Below are 20,825 nucleotides of genomic sequence, written 5' to 3' on the forward strand. Positions count from 1 at the left end.
AGATACAGATGTGGAAGTCATTACTATCTGATTGGACATACCTGGGTTTGGGCAGAGTGGCCTAAGAAGGGAGAGCTTTAAGGAAAAACGAGTGTTTAAGAATTGGGAGCCTTTCAAAGAGATTGTCCCTATTTCACCCTAGAGATTTAGTTTTCCCTATGGTCTCAAAGAAACTGGGGACTAAGGGAAATTAATTTTCCTTTTTAAAAAAATTACTTTTTTATATACTGCCAATAAAATGGTCTTTACTAGTATACTGTGGTATTAGACTATGTATTCTGAAGGCCTGTTTAGATTTGCTGTTTTACTCAATAATGTGTATAGGAAACATCCAATTTTGGTTAGCCTTCTGACCATTGGGCCTCATTGTAGCATTTTCTCCAGTTCTCTCAAAGTTTGCGGTGGGGGTGGGGTGGGGTGGCATTCATTCTTTGAATTTGGGAAGCTCTCTGTTGGTAGGTTTCCTCCTCATGTCTAGACACTTGGCCTTTGTAGTAGGTTTTCTATTCAGGGAAGTTCTCTCCTCTGAATTGTAGACCTTGTGCAGATTTGCTGGCAATTGGCCGGTCAGGATCAATGTATAGATAAAGTACCATGTTGTGTTGCTGCCACAAAGCTTGCATAGTTAATGTGTTCAGTCAGTCTCAGCCCTTTCTTTACATTGTTTCACTATTAAAATATACAGTATCTTATTGCCTTCTCATAGAATGTCTACTTTTTTTCAATTATTTCTTCTGAGTACTGGTAAAAGGAAAAAAAGTCCTTTGCCACTGTCTTCAAACTAAAATTTAAATTTCAGCAGCTTTAATCTGATGCAATAAAATATCAAGAGACTCAGAAATTACTCTTGTAAGCTTCGATTGCTTACTTCTCAGTTTATAGTAGGTTTAAATCTTAAGCCCTATGTGTGGTTTTAGTTACCTGTTTGATTTCAACTGTCAGAAACTATCTTTATTTTTAAAAATATATTTTATTGATTTTTCACAGAGAGGAAGGGAGAGGGATAGAGAGTTAGAAACATCGATGAGAGACAAACATTCATCAGCTGCCTCCTGCACACCCCCTACTGGGGATGTGCCTGCAACCAAGGTACATGCCCTTGACCAGAATTGTCCCTGGGACCCTTTAATCCGCAGGCCGACGCTCTATCCACTGAGCCAAACCAGTTAGGGCAAAAACTATCTTGCTTAGGTTAAAGATGTGCAGTTGTTAATTGTCCTGCCTTATTCTACTTCATGTGTCAAAATATATGGAATTAATTTGGAAGCCCACAGTAATATGAATTTAACAATTCGACAGAGTCAAGTGTAATTTTTCTTTTTAATTTAGTCAGTCCTTTCCCCAGGGTACTAATTGAAAATAACTTGGGTTGCCTTTATGTTTAATTTATAACGTTTATTAGACCTTTATGATACTGTATCTTTTTGGTCCTGGAGGTCTCAGGGGACTGACCTTGTTCTTTTTGATCTTTAGGAACTTAGAAGGATAACTTGTATTTGTATCAACCAGCATCACCCACTTGTTTTCAAGAAGGGCAGGGGCAGAATATCAAGTTGCGACTTTGTGCAGCCTTTAAATAAGTGTATGGTGAGCTATAAAGTTACAATGTTAAATTAGCTTCTGTCCTGTCCTTATTGTTTTCAAAGTTCACTTTGCATTTTAAAAGCCCTTACTGATCTTAAAGTAGAGATTTGCACGGAAACACAGATATTCTGAGGCATTTGAACTTGCAAAAATAATGACTTGTCGAAGGCAAGGTGTTGCTGGCTGGGCATTATAGGCTAGAAACCTGAATTTAAATGTTAAACTGCTTGGGTAAGAGAACATGTTTTCCAGGTTTATCCTCATTCCCCCCTCCCCACTAACATGTCTCCTTGCCATTATTACTCATAAGATAGAAGAATACTCTTTTTTAAATTTTAGTTTTATTTGGAAGAGAGACTAGAGTCCGGCTTATTTAGGGGCAAAGAGGGAGAATTGAGATCTTTTCAAAATTAGATATTTCTGTCTATGGACAAGGCATATGTCTTCTTTTAGGTATTTTAAAATTAATGTTTCATAGTTTTCTCCATAAAAATTTTACACATTTTGTAATTCCCCCGCCCCCAAGGCTTCTGATAGTTTGTGGATATTATGACTGTGTTTAAAAATCATTATCAGCCCTGGCCGGTTGCTCAGTGGTTAGAGCATTGTCCCGTGGACTGAAGGGTTGCAGGTTCGATTCCGGTCAAGGACAGGTACCTTGGTTGCAAGCTCAATCCCTGGCCCTGGTCAGATGTGTGTGGGAGGCAACCAATTGATGTGTCTCTCTCACATCTATGTTTCTCTCTCTCTGTTTCTCCCACTTCCTTCCACTCTCTCTAAAAATCAATGGAAAAACAAATATATCCTTGTGTGAGGATTAACAACAACAAAAAAATTATGTTGGTATATTACAAAGTTACATATTATATTAATGTTGGTAATTAGAAAGTTACATGTTACATGTTCATGTTGGTATATTGGAAAATTCTGCACTAAAGCTTTACTTATCTATGAAATGCTTTAGTTTCATCATCTGTGAAACAAAGGATTGGGTTAGAACAGTGGTCGGCAAACCGCTGCTCGCGAGCCACATACGGCTCACGAGCCGCGGTTTGCCGCTCTGTTGACTAATGAATTTGCCGACCACTGGGTTAGAATAAGATATTTACAAGGCTCTTTCTAGTGTTAGCATTGCGTGGTTCTGTGCCTCTTTATACTTTGTGAGGTGAGAAGGACTTGTACCACCCAAACTTCAGGTAAGTTCTGTGAATATAACCCAATGTAGCTTTGTTACTATGTGTTAGCACTTGTTTAACGAACTTTGTTCTCTGTATAATGATTCTTTAACATATCGAGGTAGAGAGTGAATACTTACCATTAAAAAAATAACCCTCAAAAGTGCAGTTTCTTCTTCTGGTTGAAATGGTGTACTATTCTTACCCTGCATTTTAGTTTGTTACTATGTTAGTTTTACTGCATATTTTCTCTCCTAAAATAAATGGCCTTTAAACCATAGTTTATAAATATTTGCATCTCAAGTCAGATTTTTCCTATAACATGGATCTCATTAGAGCAGGTTATGCAAAGAGAGCTTGCCACCACATGTTTATTCTCTTCCCTACCTCTCTTCTAAGGGTCTGATGTGCACATGTCAGAGGATTCCATTGGGACTGTGTAGTATTCTTAAAGAATTATTTTAATATTTATTTCTGCTGGGTGGAGGGAAGCAGATGCTATATTTGTAATCTCTGAGAATATGTTCAGTCCTAACCCCCAAATATACCTATACAGCAGGCCATCTTTTCTAAAACCATAGGTTATATAAGTTTCTATCTAGATACTGGCCAGGAATTTCTTTCAGCATATTAAATGGTCAAACAGATGTTTAACCTGCATTTAAATAGGGTTCTAGAAAATGAATTCAGGGCAAAGGCTGGTGGAAGTCATAGTGGGGTGGCACTGGGCTAGTACTAATATATATGTATGTGTGTATATATTTAGATTGTGGTAAAATTAACCTAATATAACATAAAACTTACCATCTTAACCATTTGTAAGTATGCAGTTAAGTAGTGTTAAGTACCTTCACATTGTTGAGCAGCCAGTCTCTGGAACTCCTCATTTAGCAAACTGAAACTCTGTACCCATGTGAAAACTCCCCATTTCTCTCTCCCCCAGCCCATAGCAACCACCATTCTACTTTCTGTTCCTGTGCATTGTGTAGTTATTTTTTGAGAATTTGACCTTTATGACAGCTAAATGGGTTTTGAAGATGAAGATGAGAGTAATCCAGTAAAACCAGTAGTTATTCTCCATAATCGCCATCAATCAGCTTCTGTAATGTAGAATTTGGAAATTGCATTTCATTTTATTTGAGGAAGAGGAAGGTGCTGCTGCTGCTGCTAACAGCTAGTGACTAACATTTATTGAGCACTTATTGCTGGCCTGAGGTTGGAAGAAAGACCTGTTTCTTCTGGGATGAAAAAGAAAAGACAAGTTTGGGTTAATAAGATGAATAGAGATGCTTCCATTTCATCAGTTGTTATTGGCCTACTCAGGTTTTCTGAATCTTCCTATTTCAGTTTTGTGAGATTATATTTTTGTAGGAATTTTTCCATTTCATCCACATTGTCCAGCTTGTTGTCATATAGTTGTTCATAGTATCCTATATAATAAAAGAGTAATATGCAAATTAACCATCACTCAGCTACACCAACAAGCCACGCCCACAAGCCACGCCCCAGCCAATCAGGAGCGAATATGCAAATAAACCCAACCAAGATGGCTACAGCCACAGAGAGCAGGAGGGAGGCTTGGGTTTCCCTGGCAATGGAGGAAGCTAAGCTTTCTGCCTGCCCTTGCTGGCTTAGGCCTCCACTCAAGGCTACAAAGTTTCAATGATAGAAGATACATAAACCCAAACAGAAATGGCGGCAGCCACGGAGCTGGAAAGAGCAGGAGGCTAGGGTTGCTCCTGGTGATGGAGGAAGCCAAGCTTTCCGCACACCCTGGCCGGCCCAGGCCTCGCTTAAGGCTACAAAGTTTCAATTATAGAAGATACATATATCCCAATAGAAATGGCTGCCGCAGAGCAAGCCGAAGGCTTGGCTCCGCTCCAGGCTACAAAGTTTCAATTGTAAAAGATAAGCCACAGATACCAGGGCCTCTGCTTGGGTTGCCAGGGGGTGTGGCCAGCCTGCAAACCACCACAGGCCGCCCCACGCCCCAAGGGAACCCCCACCCTGATCTGGGACACCCTTCAGGGCAAATCAGCTGGCCCTCATCCGAGCACCAGGCCTCTATCCTATCTAATAAAAGAGTAATATGCAGATTGACCATCACTCCAACACACAAGATGGCTGCCCCCATGTGGTCAAAGATCCTGCCCCCATGTGGACACAAGATGGCTGCCACAAGATGGCCAGCAGGGGAGGGCAGTTGGGAGGGACCAGGCCTGCAAGGGATGGCAGTTGTGGGCGATCAGGCCAGCAGGGGAGGGCAGTTGGGAGGGACCAGACCTGCAAGGGAGGGCAGTTAGGGGTGACCAAGCCGGCAGAGGAGGGAAGTTGGGGGTGACCAGGCCTGCAGGGAAAGGCAGTTGGGAGGGACCCAGGCCTGCAGGGGAGAGCAGTTGGGGGGGACCAGGCCTGCAGGGGAGGGCAGTTAGGGGTGACCAGGCCTGCAGGGAAGGGCAGTTGGGGTGGACCCAGGCCTGCAGGAGAGAGCAGTTGTGGGGGACCAGGCCTGCAGGGAAGGGCAGTTGGGGGGGGACCTAGGCCTGCAGGGGAGAGCAGTTGGGGGGGGGACCAGGCCTGCAGGGGAGGGCAGTTAGGGGTGACCAGGCCTGCAGGGAAGGGCAGTTGGGGGGGGACCTAGGCCTGCAGGGGAGAGCAGTTGGGGGGGACCAGGCCTGCAGGGGAGGGCAGTTAGGGGTGACCAGGCCTGCAGGGAAGGGCAGTTGGGGGGGACCTAGGCCTGCAGGGGAGAGCAGTTGGGGGGGACCAGGCCTGCAGGGGAGGGCAGTTAGGGGTGACCAGGCCTGCAGGGAAGGGCAGTTGGGGGGGGGACCTAGGCCTGCAGGGGAGAGCAGTTGGGGGGGACCAGGCCTGCAGGGGAGAGCAGTTAGGGGTGACCAGGCCTGCAGGGAAGGGCAGTTGGGGTGGACCCAGGCCTGCAGGAGAGAGCAGTTGCGGGGACCAGGCCTGCAGGGAAGGGCTGTTGGGGGGGACCTAGGCCTGCAGGGGAGAGCAGTTGGGGGGGACCAGGCCTGCAGGGGAGGGCAGTTAGGGGTGACCAGGCCTGCAGGGAAGGGCAGTTTGGGGGGGACCCAGGCCTGCAGGGAGAGCAGTTGGGGGGGACAAGGCCTGCAGGGGAGGGCAGTTAGGGGTGACCAGGCCTGTAGGGGAGGGCAGTTAGGGGTTACCAGGCCTGCAGGGGAGGGCAGTTTGGGGCAAAGAGGCTGGCAAGGGAGCAGTTAGGCATCAATCAGGCTGTCAGGGGAGTGGTTAGGGGGTGATCAGGCTGGCAGGCAGAAGCGGTTCGGGGCTATCAGGAAGGCAGGCAGGCGAGCAGTTGGGAACCAGCAGTCCTGGATTGTGAGAGGGATGTCCGACTGCCCGTTTAGGCCCTATTTCAGTGGGACATCCATCGAGGGGTCCCAGATTGGACACACACCCCTGTGCGCGAATTTTGTGCACCGGGTGTCTAGTTTTCTTATAATCCTTTGTATTTATTTCTGTGATGTCATTTGTTACTTCTCTGCTTTCATTTCTGATTTTATTTATTTGGGTCCTCTCTCTTTGAATCTTGCTGAGTCTTGCTAATGGTTCATTAATCTTGTTTATATTTTCAAAGAACCAGTTCTTGGTTTCATTGATCTTTTATATTGTTTTTTTAGTTTCCATATCCTTTATTTCTGCTGTAATCTATTATTTCCTTCCTTCTACTTACTTTGGGCTTTTCTTGTTGTGCTCTTTCTAACCCTTTAAGTTGTAGGGTTAAAGAATTTGTTAGTGCTTTTTCGTGTGTGTGTGTGTGTGTGTGTGTGTGTGTGTGTGTGTGTGTGTTTTAGGTAGGCCTGCAGTGCTATGAACTTCCCTCTCAGGACTGCTTTCACTGTGCCCCATAGATTTTGGGTTATTGTCCATTTTCAATTGTTTCCAGGAAGTTTTTGATTTCTTTCTTGGTCTCATTGGCAACCAATTCATTGTTTAATATTACCTGCTATTTAGCCTCCATGTGTTTGAATGTTTTTGAGTGTTCTTACTGTAGTTGATGTTTAATTTCATTCCACTGTTACCTGAGAAGATGCTTGATATGATTTCAATGTTCTTGAACTTGTAGAGACTTGTTTTGTGTCCTAATATGTAGTGAATGACATAATCTTTGTGAATGACCCCTGTGCACTTGAGAAGAATGTATATTCTGCAACTTTGGGGTGAAATGTTCTATAAATGTCAGTTAAATCCATCTCACCCAGTGTTAATTTTTTGTCTGGAAGATCTATCCAGTGAAGTTAGCAGGGTATTGAAGTCTCCTATTATGACTGTATTGCTTTCAATCTCTCCCAGAAAGTCCTCTAGATTTTTTTTTTTTTTTTATATTTAGGTGCTCCTATATTGGGTGCATTTATGTTTACCAGGGTTATATCCTCTTGTTGGATCGATCCCTTTAATATTATGTAGTGACCTTTGTTGTCTCTTGTGATGGCCTTCATTTTGAAGTCTATTTTGTCATATATGAGTATTGCTACCCCAGCATTTTTTGTTTCCATTTGCAAGGAAAAAATTTTTTTCCATCCCTTCACTATCAGTCTGTGTGAGTGCTTTGTTCTCAGGTGGGTTTCTTGTAGACAGCATATATATGGGTCATGTTTTCTTATCCATTCAGTTACCCTATGTCTTTTGATTGGATCATTTAATCTATTTACATTTAGGGTTATTATTGATAGGTACTTAATTATTGCCATTTTAATTCTGTATGCCTAGGTCTCTCTCTTTCTCTATTTCTTCTTCTCATTACAGTAGTCCCTTTAGCAGTTCTTGCAGTGCTGATTTCAATAAACTCCTTTAGCCCCCCCCCCCTTTTGTTTTGTTTTGTTTGCAAAGCTCTTTGTCTCACTATTTTGAATTCTAGCCTTGCTGGATATAATAATCTTGGTTTCCTATCCTTGCTTTTTATTACCTTGAATACTGCATGCCATTACCTTCTGGCCTGTAGGTTATGGAAGTTTTCTGCCATTATTTCTTCAAACATGTTCTCTATCCAGCAAAATAGATAGTGAAATAAAGAGCTTTGCAGACTTGCTCACTTTCTTCTCCTTCTGGCACTCCTATTATGCAAATATTGTTAGTTTTCATGTTGTCTCACACCTCCCTTAAGTTTTCCTGCTGTTTTTTTAAAAAATTTTTTTTTTTCTTTTTGGTTCTCTGATTGAATGATTTTTTTTTCTACCCTGTCTTCTAATTCACTGATCCAATCCTTGATTTCCACTAATCTGCTGTGTATTCCTTCCAGTGTGTTCTTTATTAGTGCTATGTCATTCTTTATTTCCTTTTATTCTGTTTTCGTAGTTACTATATTTTTTCTCATGCTGTTGAGCATCTTTGCCATCATTCTGATCTCTATATCAGATAAATTTCTTATCTCCATTTCATTTATTTCTTCTTTTGGTGAATTCTCTTGTTCTTTCATTTGGGGGTAGTTTTTTTGTCTCCCCATTTTGGCTGCCTGTTTGGATTTGTGTCTATGTATTAGGTAGAGCTGCTAAAATTCCCAATTTCTAGTGAAGGACAATGTCAGATGCTGTTTCTCACTGGCCCTGAGTGCTCTATTAGTCGCTATTAGCAATCCACAGCTTGTGGCTCCCACTGCTGGGGATGGGTGCCTTTGGAAAGGACCAAGATGTGCAGCAGTGTCTGCTTTTCCTATCCCTGGGCCCAGAAGGAGATCAGGCAAACACTCACAGCCTCCAGAGACCTTCCTCTGCCTGCAGTCTCATTGTTACCAGCCTTAATTGGCCTCAGGCAATCCATCACAGTGTGGAGTGAGTGTGCTTCCAACAGGGTGCAGCAACTTCCTTCCCCCCAGGCAAAAACTGCCTGGATAGCAAAGGCTGGTCAGAGAAAGACGTCCTCCACAGCATTAGGGAATGACTGAGCACAGGAAACTGGGGTGTCTGCCCTCCGAGTTCCAACCCCAGATCCCCCAACCCTGGACTCTCCTCACACAGCTCCAGTCCATTCTGCCCTCCCTGTGCCAGAGTCCAAGGTGAGTGGCTGCACATGAAATGTTGTGCATTGGCTCTTTAAGAGGATGACTGTTTTTCCAGCTGTTTCTCACTTACAGACAGCATCTCTTTTCACAGCCAGATATTATTTGGGCACCTTTCTCAGTTTTGGTGCTCTGGACTGGGGAGCCCAGCTTAGGGTTTAGACCCCAGAGTTTTCAGTGGGAACCTGCCACAGCTGAGATATTCCTCCGGAACTTCATCTGCTGTTTGTGGGAGCCTGGTCACCCTTTTCGCATCTCCGCACTTCCTACCAGTCTCTATGAGGTCTCCACTTTCCATCCTTGGTTATCAGGGTTCTCTCCAGCTAATCTTTAGTTGATTTTTCAGGGTGGTTTTCTTTTCTTAAATATATTTAATTGATTTTTTTACAGAGAGGAAGGGAGAGGGAGAGAGAGCTAGAAACATCAATGAGAGGGAAACATCGATTAGCTGCCTCCTGCACACCCCCCACCGGGGATGTGCCCACAACCAAGGTACATGGCCTTGACTGGAATCGAACCTGGGACCTTTCAGTCCACAGGCCAACGCTCTATCCACTGAGCCAAACCGGTCAGGTGGTTTTCTTTTAGTTGTATTTACAGTTTGATCCTGGGAGAGTGTCAGTATAACTTGCACTTACTCTACCACCATTTTTAATTTCCTCTAGCATCTCTTTATGTGTGTTAATTATTGCTCTAAATAGATGCAAATTTTATAAAAAGAAAACCCCAGTTTTCTTAGAATAATAAATGCAAGCTTTAGTTTCTTATTTGTTTCTATTTGACATACATGAAGGGTCCTTTCAAAGGTATAGTTGAGTAAATGGAGGGAGGCCAAAAGTTTGATATAAAGCAGACCATAGCAGATTAAATTATAACTGAACCTTTGTATTTTAATGCCCAGATGGACAAGCAAACCCTTATAAATTTATAAGGATAAACTCACTCAGTAAGATCAAGTATTTAATTTCTAGGTTGTAATTAATTTATATCAATACCCTTATTACTTAGATGGGCAAATTTGTTACTGTGTTACGGATTAGGTTGACATTGCTAAAACTGTGGAATGTAACTTTGCTCCCCTCCCCTCCAATCTGCATATATTTGATTTACTTACAATTCAGGCTGAACATTTCCTTCTTCCAGGTTTAATCATTTTAAATTCATAATATTTCATTTGCTAAGTGTATCCTGTGTACTCACTCTCTACCTTGTTACGATGCATAATTCTTTGATTTTAATATTAAAAGATTAACAAGGTGTGAGATGAAATATAGTATAGATGAATTTTAACATGGCATATACAAAGTACTATACAATAGGGGTCAGGTTTGTTGTACACTCTTTTCATAAGTAGAAAACACTTACAAAAGGTATTTTTGAAGTTGTGCTATGAAGAAAGATTGCTAATGAGTGAAAAGAACTTTTTATAGATTCTGGTTTGGGAGTCTGGTAACTCGTACTTTTGGGTTCTAAACACAGAGATCCAGAGTAGGAGAATACCTCAGAGTAAAGTTATCTAAATTTTATATTCAAAGCTATTAATTTCTTTAATTATGAAACGAAACCACAGATTGCCTAATGGCCTTGGTAGTTTTTTGGTATGAAGAGAATGATCTCAGAAGACTTGGAAGCCTGTGTTGGGCTTTTTTCCATTTTTTTCATCTCAACAGTCTTAGACACATTTTTGAAACTATAGATATCCTAAGTTAGCAAACCCAAAACAGAGCAGAAAGCAAACGTTTTTGCCTGTGCCTAATGCATACTTTGCTGAGCTTTCTAATCTGGGCTGCAGACTTTATACACAGTAAAGTCTAACCTCTGTCACTTTCTGTTATGTCCCAGAGAGAAGTAGAGAGAGCAAAGATAAAGAACCTGGAAATGTATGTCATTTGTAGGATAAATTACCTGGTGGAATTTGCTTCCATGTGGATTTTCTCCTCTTGGACCGCTGATGTTTAGCAGGCTGAGCTTGAAAGATCATATTGCATAAGATGAGGCACAATAGCCCTGGGTTTGGCTCAGTTGGAGTGTGGTCCAGTACACCAAACGGTTGTGGGTTTGATCCCCTGTCAGGCATGTATAGGAGGCAATCGATCAATGTTTCTCACATCAATGTTTCTCTCTCTCTCTCAAATCAATTTAATCCTGTCCAATAGTTGGAATAGCCTTTTCTCTTCTGGAATATGTTTGCTGTCATCTTCTTGAGAAGATGGTAATTGGTAGCCTACCAATGCTCTCAGCATGGTGGGGAGAGCTAACATTTAAAGGCTCTGTCCCTGGCAGCTTACAGCTCTCTTTCTTTTCATGAGCTGCTCCTATTTCCTTTGAGCCTTCAGTGTAATTTACAGTAAGAATGTTTGTTTGAAAAAATGCACATGAATATTAAATCCACTTAATTCATTTTCATTTTGCTGAAGAGAGCTTGAATTTATCTCTTCTTACAAGACATTGAACCCATCTTTTTTTTTTAAACCTTGAAACATTGGCCCTAGAAATAGTTTTTTCCCCCCTCTTTGCTTTTCCTTTAAATCAATAAAATTACCTTTTTTGTGGGTTGTGGTACAGTGTTAAACTATGTTTAAAATATGTATAGGAGCACACAGACATCAATAGAATTTGAAGGATATGAAGAGCCTAGGGCAGAAGTTAGTGTGTCTAATTGTGCTGCGCCAGCACAGCCAAGGGTGAACCTGAGGAGGGGTGGTGAAGGATTGAAGAAAAGACAGAGAAGAGAATACAGCTGGGGCTAAGTGGATCTCCTGTGCCTGGATGAGGACACAAAAGACCCAGCCTGCAAGCTGATGCTTTATTTTATAGTCTGATTAAAACAAGGGTAGATTAACATGTATACAGATGTTCTTGTTTTGGCAACACTTGGTGCACCTCCCACAGCCCATTAGCTACTTAAGAAGGAATTAGGGAGGGCTACAAGGTCAGGCTTAGTTATGCTAGGAGAGCTCTGCCCTCCAGGCTGGGACTTGTTTGTGGCCCTGCCACGGGTCAGTCCGAGGCTTGACCCTAGAGCCGCTCCCTACATCTAATAAGTTTAAGTCTATTCAGATTACTTGCTTTATAGGAAGTGTATTAATTATAGACATTTTCCAAATCACTTCCATCTAAGTGATACATACTATTTTACATAGCTGCCTTGTAAAAATAATGGTTGTATTCCTGAAATTATAACTTTTAAATAAGGGAAATAGCTTAAAATGAATGATGAGTAATTCTATTTAGTAATATGGTAGATTAGTTGTGCAGAGAGACTCCGTGTCAGAACATTTTTAAATGGAGGGAAAAAAATATGTGAGTACATATACAATATATGTAACATGCTGGTGCTCATGTAAGAAAAGCAATTGAAGACCTTGAAGGGACTAGACAGCATGATTTCATGAGGTAGAGTAAGCACTGAAGGTGATATTAATCTGGAGGGTTTCTTACAGGATTAGAGCAAAAGGGAAGGGTAAGAATAAAAAAATAGTGTCCAAGCAGAATGGGAGGTCCTGTTGGAGACTGGCCCCAGAAAGGTGACTCCCTCAGTGGGTGAGGAGAATAAAAGATGCCTGGCATAAAGATGCTTGTTTGCTAATGTCTTGGTTTTGGGTAGAGAGGTGGGGGGAAAGTTTCCCTTGAAACTGCCTACACAGATGCCCGCACTCACATGGATTTGCAACCAGATTCCATATTACCTGTGAGGCTCGAAAACCTCTAAGCTGAAAGCACTTCCAGTGGGTTGTGATTCCCAGTGTCTAGGAGAATCAAATTCAAATCTCTGATTTGCAGCACACTTTATAGACAGGCCTGGCAGAATTTCTATACATGAAGTTGCAAGAAATGTGAATTGGCTCAAGAGAATAAGCAACTCAGTTAGATGTGACAGATTGTATTTTCCAGTGGTGGCTGCCACCATATTTCCACTGCATGTGCTCTTATAGAACCTCACTATTCACAGACTAGAGTCTGTCCTGTTCCAGAAAACTCGGGCGGGCCTTTGTCACTGCTTTGACCCAAAGAATATACAGAAGTGCTGTTATGTAATTTCTGAGGCTAAGACATACAAATGCCCACATTTCTTCCATAGTTTCCTGAACCCATTTCTATGCTGTGAATAATCCCATGCAGGGCCCATAGCACCAACTCAGTTCCCCACTGACAGCCAGTGCTGGCTTGCCAGCCCTGCAGGTGGGCCCTCCAACTCCTGTGCAGCTGCCCAGGTGATGCCACAGGGAGCAGAGACAAGCTATCCTTTTGGAGCCCTGGACAAATTGCACATTTGTGGGCAAAATAAGTGGTGGTTGTTTTAAGCCACTAAGTTTTGTGGTGGTTTGTTACACAGTGATAGATAAATCAAACATCAGCAGTAATTATCAGTCTTGAAAAGACTATAGATATTAAAAGAAATAAAGGAGGGGATTAAAATAGATGAACTACAAAATTGATGAGGAAGATGTTAAGATCTGTTATAGTAGAATTTCTAGAAAGAAAAAATACCATAAATGAAAAACAATGGACTGATGATACAGATTGGGTGGAATTGATGAGTGGACTGGAAGACAGATAGATCTGAAGAAAATTTCCAGAATTTAGTACAGAGAAAGAAGAGCTGGGACATACGAAGTTTAGTGACATAGAGGATGACAGGATACCACATGCTTCTGAGTTAGCAGTTCTTAGATTTTTTCATCTTTCCCTTACATTCTCCATAATTATTGAGAACCCAAAATTGCTTTTGTGTATGTAGACTACACTTATAATTTGACCACATTTCCGTATAATATGTTATAGTTAAATAAAAAATTTACTAAATAAAAGATGACAACTTCATAAAAATAGGGTAAAGGTAAGCCAAACTTGAGAAGATGTACTGACCAAGTTTGTTAACCAGAATATTAAAGAACTTCTCAAAGTAATAAAAGATAGGAAAAAAGAAATAGGAAACTCATGAATAAGTTTATTTCACAGAAGCAGAAACAAATGGTCCATGAACATGTGAGAAGATCCTCAACTTTTTTAATAATTGAGGAAATGCAATTTAAAAGCGTGTGTAATGCTCAGCCAGTGTGGCTCAGTGAATTGAGTGTTGTTCTGTGCACCAGGAGGTCACTGTTCGAATCCCAGTCAGGGCACATGCCTGGGTTGCGGGCTCGATACCCAGTAAGGGGTGTGGAGGAGGCAGCCCATCAATGTTTTTCATTGATGTTTCTCTCTCTCCCTCTCCCTTCCTTTCTCCCTCAAAAATCAATATAAGCATATTAAAAAAACAAAACAGTGAGTAATTATTTGTTTCCTTATCCACACCAGCCTGGGAAAAATGAAAAAATAACAGTTGTAGGAGTTGATATAGAACAGTGGAAAGAGGCTCATGGTTGGCTCCAACCATTTTGGCTTTACAAGTGATTCCTAAGTAACCTTAGTGAAACTCTTACACTCATGGCCCAGAAGACATAAATAAAAATATTTGAAGCACTGTTCTTAATAGCTAGATATATAAACAACTCAAGTATCTGACCAACTATAAAGCAATAAATAAATTTGGTATACTCATAAAAGGATTACTATTTAGCAAAGGACAAAGAAACCCTAGTTTTTTTTCATCTTTTTTTTTTTGGTTAAAAAAACAGAGATTTGGGGAGATGAGGGTCAGAACTTTCTACATTTATTTTTCCTTGAAGACTCTTAACACATGGTTCCTGTCCCACACATTAGAAATTTCCCCACGTATATTTAAAAGCAAACCCAAATAATCTGTCAGAGTTCTAATTAGGAGTCATTACAGCCTTGTTTTGATAACTCTGCTTTCAAATCACAAACAGGCACACCTTTTGTTTAATAGGTGAGGACACTGAGCAGGAAGGTGACTGGCCCAGGGTCACAAACGTTTCTTAGAAATGGAGTTGAGAATTGAACTCTAGATCCCACCTCTCAATTCAGTGATCTTTTTGCTGTCCCGATGATTTCCGAATTGTCCTTCTGAGCCCTCGAGTTCTAAAATGTTTTGTCTGTCTCTGAACCTTTTACCCAGGGTTAGCAAGAAGAGGCTCTTTTTCTCTCCCTGTCTTATGTATTAAAGTTTCTATAAGAATTTTTAGAGAGGGCATAAGATTTTGCTACTGTATATGTCAGTTTTTTTTTCTTCCCTACACTGAGTGAGCTCTTTATTCTGTGCCATATTCTATTCAGAAAATTACATTTGATTTATTGGAGGGGTTTTCTTTTTTTAAAACATATTTATATTGATTGCAGAGAACGGAAAGGAGAGAGGGAGAGAGAGAAACATCAATGATGAGAGAGAGAGAACCATTGATTGGCTGCCTTCTGCATGCCCCACACTGGGGATCGAGCCTGCAACCCAGGCATGTGCCCTGATTCAACCACTGAGCCACACCAGCCGGGCTGGAGGGGTTTTCTTTGACTGTGTTTCAAAGAATGCCAGTGTGATCTCTATAGAAATCTCTGACCCAGAGACTTCAGGAAAATTCCAGAGGGCTTTTAAATGTGGAGGGATAATTATTTTTAGCATGAAGTTACTATCAATTAACATTTTAGTTCCTTCCAGCAGTCTACATTCTCAATTCATTTTCTCATGTTGTAAATCTCATCCTTGTGATTTTCTACATGGAGTTTCTCAGGGTCTGTTATTTTTCTAAAAAGATTTATGCAAGTATGTCTTTCAAATAAAGCTATAGCTGATGTCTGGAGAGTCTTTTGGGTCTCTTTTTTCTTAAATTGGGTTAATCTCATTTTTTTTTTTAATATTTATTGATTTCGGAGAGGAAGGGAGAAGGAGAGAGAGATAGAAACATCAATGATGAGAGAGAATCATTGATCAGCTGCCTCCTGCACGCCCCCCATGGGGATTGAGCCCGCAACCCAGGCATGTGCCCTTGGCCAGAATCGAACCTGGGACCCTTCAGTTCGCAGGCCGACGCTCCATCCACTGAGCCAAGCCGGCTAGGGCTCTTTTGGGTCTCTTTGACAGTTAATTAGGGGTCACATTAATTTCTCAAAAGTAATATTGTCATTAGATCAAAGGAGGGCTCAGTAGTGTAATAGGTTGTTTTTTGCTTAATAAGTTAAATGATTAAATTAAATGATTAAAATTATTTTAATGGTTAAAAATTTAAAGTGAAATTCTTGTACAGTAATGTCAATTTAGAACTATCATAGGTCAGAATTTAAAATGCATGCAATCCTGCTAAGGGAAAGGATGGACAATCTTATTAAATATTAGCTGTTATTTAAGCACATACATCATATAGTTGTGTTTCTAACATGTAATGTGAGAAATATTATTAACATACATATGATATATATATATAATAATCCATATACTGTATTTTAATGAAACAGTTTTTTATTTTCTATGATAGTGTTACTTATTGTTTCACTCCCATCTTTAAAATAAATATCAGATATTTGAAAATTAATTTATGTTTACCATTAGACTTTCCAGGGGAGCAATTTAAGTTACTTAAATTTTACTGTTTAACACATGAAATGCAAACATTTATTATGGAAATAAAATCTTTGATTTAAAAATGTGATGACTTCTTATATGAAGACTAGAAATGAATGGTTCAACAAGATGTATGTCTTGACAAACAATTAACTCACACTACTGGCATCTAAGATATAAGAGTTTAGCAATAGGAAGGGTAAGATGCTATCTGATAATGGAGATTGCTTCCTGCTTTCCCTTAGACTTCATTACCAAATAACTGGGAGGTATAAAAGAGGAGGAATTTAGGATAGTTTTTCAAATGTGATTGTGTTGCCTTGGTTCACTCAAACTCCTGCTACTGCAGCATATATTATTAGGCCTTGGGCCATATTAACTTAGTTGAAGTTTAAAATATGAACTGTTGCTAACTGTGTTCACCAAGAACAACACTACCATTGTATAGTTAACAAGATATACAATGCAATAAATCTTCATTGGGGAAGTTTAAGAAAGTTATGTTGTGCCAGTCGACTTCAGCTCTCTTTCCTGCTGGTGCTTTAAAACGCGTTGAGTGTTCTAGGTGCTGCATTGAAATGTGCTCAACAGTACACAGGCTCCCTGATAAAGGCTGTTCTTTGGAAGAGCACAATCCTGTGAGGCTGTTATTTTTACCTGTGAACTGGCACTCCAGGAGAGAGTAACATATACTTCATTAAGAAAATTCATCTTGAAATGCATTCAGCTTTCTGCCTCCTTTTAACCAAACAATTCAGCCCACTGCAAAGTTCTTTGTCCACATTGTCTAATCTTCTCTGCAAGGAATATTTCACTTTTCATAGGTTAATTTCCCACCATAACTTAAAATTTTTCTGCGGAATAACTTCTGTTGCCTGCTTTTATTTTATTTCAAAACAATCATCATTCTTTCATTGTACCATTTTCTTAGCTATTGGTTTCTTTAATAGCCATTTAGTGCTGACCCTTTTCTTTTGCATCTTGCTAATGCTTTTCTGCCCAATCTGCCTCTCTTTTCAAAGCATCTCCTAACATGTGGTCTCTTCTAGAAAATGTTCCAAGTGCACTTGGAAAGAATGTGTATTCTGTTGCTTTGGGGTGGAATTGCTTTGAAGATATCAGTTAAATCCATCCCATCTAGTGTGTCATTTAAGGCCACTGTATCCTTGTTGAGTTCTCTCTGGAAGATCTATCCATTGTTGTCAGTAGGTGTTAAAATCTCCTGACTGTATTACTGTCAACCTCTTCCTTTATGTCCATCAAGATTTGCTTCACATATTTAGACCGTATGTTAGTACACAAAACAAGTCTCACTAAATTGAAGAATACTGAAATTATATCAAGCATCTTCTCTGACCATATGTTTGAAACTAGATATCAATCACAAGAAAAAACTGAAAACACACAGACTTGGAGGCTAAATAACATGTTCCTAAATAGTGAATGGGCTAACAGTGAGATCAAGGAAGAATCAAAAGATACCTTAAAACTAATGAAAATGAGAACACAACAACCCAAAATCTATGGAACAGTGAAAGAAGTCCTGAGAGGGAAATTCACAGCATTACAGGCTTATTGTAAGAAACAAGAAAAACATCAAGTAAACAATCTAATTTATATACTTAAAGAAACTTGAAAAAGAACAGCAAACAAAGTCCAAGTGAGTAGGAAAAAGGAAATAACAAAGATCAGAGCAGAAATAAATGAAATTATAGAGGATAAAAACACAATACAAAATATCAATGAAACCAAGAGCTGGTTTTTTGAAAAGATAAACAAGATTTACAGACCTTTAACTAGACTCATCAGGAAAAAAAAAGGAGCGAGGACCCAAATAAAGAAAATCAGAAATGAAAGAGGTGAAGTAACAACTGACACCAAAGAAATACAAAGGATTGTAAGAAAATTACAAACAACTATATGCTTGCAAATTGGACAATCTGGAAGAAATGGATAAATTCCTAGAAATACACAATCTTCCAAAATGAATCAGGAAGGATCAGAGAATCTGAATAGACAGATTACAACTACTGAAATTGAAGCAGTAATTAAAACAAAACAAAACAAAACAAAAAAACTACCAACAAACAAAAGTCCTGAATCGGGTGGCCTCACAGATGAATTTTACCAAACTTTCAAAGAATAATTAGCATCTATCCTTCTCAAACTAGTTAAAAAAAAAATTCAATTGGAGGGAAGATTTCCAAGCTCATTTTATGAGGCCAGTATTATCCTAATTCCAAAACCAGATAACAACACTACAAAGAAAGAAAATTATAGGCCAGTATCCCTGATGGACATAGATGCTTTAATCCTCAATAAAATATTAGCAAACCGGATCTGGCAATACATTAAAAAGATCATACACCATGATTAAGTGGGATTTAGTCCAGGAATGCAAAGTTGATACAGTATCCACAAATCAGTAAACGTGATATACCAAATAAACAGAATGAAGGAAAAAACAATGTGATCATGTCAATAGAAAAAGCATGTGATAAACTCTAGCACCCATTTATGATAAAAACGCTCAACAGAGTGGGATTAGAGAGAACATACCTCAACATAATAGAGGCCATATATGAGAAACACAGTCAATATCATACTCAATGGACAAAGCCTACAAGTATTTCCCTTAAGATTGGGAACAAGACAGGGATGTCTGCTTTTACACTCTTATGCAACATAATACTGGAAGTCCTAGCCACAGCAATCAGACAAGAAGAAGAAATAAAAGGCATCCAAACTGGAAAGGAAGAGGTAAAACTGTCATTATTTATAGATGACATGATACTGTACATAGGGAACCCTAAAGATTCCACCAAAAGACTACTAGAACCGATAAGTGAAGTCAGTAAAGTATCAGGATACGAAATAAATATACAGAAGTTATTTTTATTTTTATCCATCAACCATCAGAAAGGGAAACTAAGAAAACAATCCCATTTACAATTGCTTCAAAAATAATAAAATACCTAGGAATAAATTTAACCAAGAATGTAAAAGACCTGTACTGGGAAAATTATAAGACAGTGATGGAAGAAATTGAAGAAGTTACAAATTGCCCTGGCTGGTGTGACTCAGTTGTTTGGAGCATCATATTGTACACTGAAATGTCGCTTTGATTCCGGCCAGGGCATATACTCAGGTTGTAGGTTCAATTCCGGTTGGGCCACGTGTGGGAGGCAACTGATCAATATTTCTCTCTCACATTTATGTTACTCTTTCTTCCCTCCCTCTCTTCTGCTCTAAAATCAATAAAATAAACTTAAAAAAGAAGATACAAATAAGTGGAAGCACATATTGTGTTCATGGACAGAAACAATTAGCATTATTAAAATGTCCTTGCTACCCAGAGCAATCTATAGTTTCAACAGAATTCCTATCAAGATACCAACTAGAACAAATATTCCAAAAATTTATATGGAATCAGAAAAGACACCGAATAGCCACAGCAATCTTCAGAAAGAACAAAGTTGGAGGAATCATGCTACCTGATTTCAAATTATAAGGCCATAATAATCAAAACAGCATGGAACTGGCATAAAAACAGACATATAGACCCATGGAATAGAGAGCCTGGAAATAAACCCATGCCTTTATAGGCAATTGATATTTGACAAAGGAGGCAAAAACATACAATGGGGTGAAGATAGCCTATTCAGTAAATAGTGTTGGGAAAATTGGACAGATAAGTGAAAAAAAGAAAAAGAAACTAGACAACCTCCTTATACCACAATCAAAGATAAAGTAAAAAGGAATAAAAGACTTAAATGCTAGACTCAAAACCATAAAAATCCTAGGAGAAAACATAGGCAGTAAAATCTCAGACATTTCTCTCAGCAATATTTTTTCTGATACATCTCAGGCAAGGCAAACAAAAGAAAAAAATTAACAAATGGGGTGACATTTAAAAGGTTTTGCACAGGAGTTGAAACCATCACCAAAATGAAAAAAAAAAAACCACTGAATGGGAGGACATATTCACCAATAATACATCTGACAAAGGGTAAATACCCAAAATTTATAAAGAATTTACAAAATTCAACATAAAAAACAAACAACAATCTAATTAATAAATGGGCAACGGACTTAGACATTTCTCCAAAGAGGACTAAGGAGGCAAAAACTAAGGCTAAATAGCCACATGAAAAGATGCTCAACGTCACTAATCAGAGAAATGCAAAATCAAATGACAATGAGATATCACCTCGCACTTGTCAGAATAGCTGTAGTAATCAAGAAATCCACAAACAACAAGTGCTGGTGAGGATGTGGAGAAAAGGGAACTCTCATGCACTGTTGGTGGAATGCAGATCTGTGCAGCCACTGTGGAAAGCAGTATGGAGTTACCTTAAAAAATTAAAAATGGAAGTGCCTTATGACCCAGCAATTCCACTTACAGGAATTTATCTAAGGAACCCTGAAACACTAATTTGAAACATATACACCCTTGTGTTCATTGCAGTATTATTTACAATAGCTAAGATTTGGAAGCATCCCAGTTGTCCATCAGTTCATGAATGGGTAAAAAACACCTTGGTACATTTACACAGTGGAATACTACTCAGCT

General features: G+C 39.7%; 1 protein-coding gene across 5 annotated transcripts in view; it reads left to right on the forward strand.

Moving 5' to 3' along the window:
* The window catches only part of SIK3 (SIK family kinase 3), a 290,306-nt gene that overhangs the window by 113,635 nt on the left and 155,846 nt on the right, over window positions 1–20,825 (forward strand). The window lies entirely within an intron of this gene.

The sequence above is a fragment of the Plecotus auritus genome, assembly GCF_963455305.1.
Source record: "Plecotus auritus genome assembly, chromosome: 9".
In the NCBI taxonomy this organism is placed as follows: Eukaryota; Metazoa; Chordata; class Mammalia; order Chiroptera; family Vespertilionidae; genus Plecotus; species Plecotus auritus.